The sequence below is a fragment of the Trichosurus vulpecula genome, chromosome 7, assembly GCF_011100635.1.
Source record: "Trichosurus vulpecula isolate mTriVul1 chromosome 7, mTriVul1.pri, whole genome shotgun sequence".
Taxonomy (NCBI): Eukaryota; Metazoa; Chordata; class Mammalia; order Diprotodontia; family Phalangeridae; genus Trichosurus; species Trichosurus vulpecula.
The window spans coordinates 142,808,723-142,810,261 of NC_050579.1; positions in this window are offsets into that span (position 1 = coordinate 142,808,723).

A 1,539-nucleotide genomic window follows, 5' to 3' on the forward strand; every position below is an offset into this window, starting at 1 on the left:
GGTGCTGGCTTTTCCCCCTGAACTAAGTGAATGATATATGTACATTTGATTAAAGTGAGATTGTTAACCCCTTAAAGTTGCTTTCCTTAGAAAAGCAGATCAAAGAACCTGTGCTAGCAGCCCTCCTGTGTGCTGGTGTTATTGGTCTTACACAGCCACAGTAGTAGCAAGCCACATTGTTGTTACAGTTCACCTTCCTGAGAATTGATAGCACTTATCATCTAAATCATTTATTTGCACTTAATCATAGTACTAATGTGATCATTTTATATTAGCTCATAATTTTAACTTTTTATTCACATATTGCTAGATTATAAGCTTCTTGAAAACATAGAACATATTTTGATGGGTTTTTTTGTTCCCACAACATAAAGAACTTAATTCTGTGCACAAAATAGTAGTTTATAATTATTTGTTGAATGAAATACCAAAGGACTCATAAAGTACACATAAACTGATCAGAATATGAGTACATTTACAATATCTATCTCTTTCCCACCTTAAGCCTTCAATAAGCTCAGAACACTTTATCACTAGAGTATAGCAGAATCAAGATATGAAAACTAATTTTCTCTTTGATATAGCCAGAATTGGTGATTAGGTTCCCTGATCAGCCCACAAAAGCCTATTTAATTCATCATGTAAATGAAATAACCTACTTTTGTTTTCGACTACTTTAAATTGCAAATGTATAGTATTTCAGCTATATAATTGGTCAGTTAGGCATCTAGGGGCTAGCTTTGCTGCCTAATCACCATTTTATAATATTATTTCTATAGAGAAATTTGTTCTAACTTCCAAATGACTGGTGCACAAATGAATTTTGGTGCTCTTGCCAAAATCATAAGACTGGTGTTTGAGTTCCCACTATAACATTTTTAAAGTGACCTTGAAAAAGACACATTAGGTCTCAGTTTCAAATTCTTCCTCAGTAAAATTAGGATATTAGTCATGCTACTTAACCATCATTGGTTGTGAGAAAAGTGTTTTGTAAAGTTTTAAGTGTTTGTGTTTGTAAAACATTTTGATTGGCTTGGTGCTGTGGGAAACATTACAGATGTGTTTAACATGCAAATAGCTTTTATTGAAAAAAAAATCTATATATAATCTTCATACGCTGAAGCTGGTCTCTGGACTTGTGTTCTCTTACTCTTCCCCTCTGGAGAGCTACTGAGGCCAATGGCAGCTGTTGCTGTTTCTGCTGGTGCCGTTGTTGTTGTTGTTGTTTGTCCTTCGTTCTTGAAGAGGACTGCGACACCAGGGGAATGATGCCATGACATGAAAGTGAATGGGATTTCAGTGAGGAAGGGCTATGCAAAGTCACCAGCCTCACTTTCTCCTCCAGAGACATCTGGGTCCAGTGGCAAGATATAGATCAGAACAACTAAAGATGGCCCTCGATGAAGTGGGAGACCTTGGCCTTTTTAAGCTAAGGTCTTTAACAGCTCTCAGTTTGGCTAAGGCAATGCACATTTAGTGATTAAGACTAGGTAAGAAATGAGGCAGAGAATGGCCTCTTGTACCTAGTTAAAAAAAAAA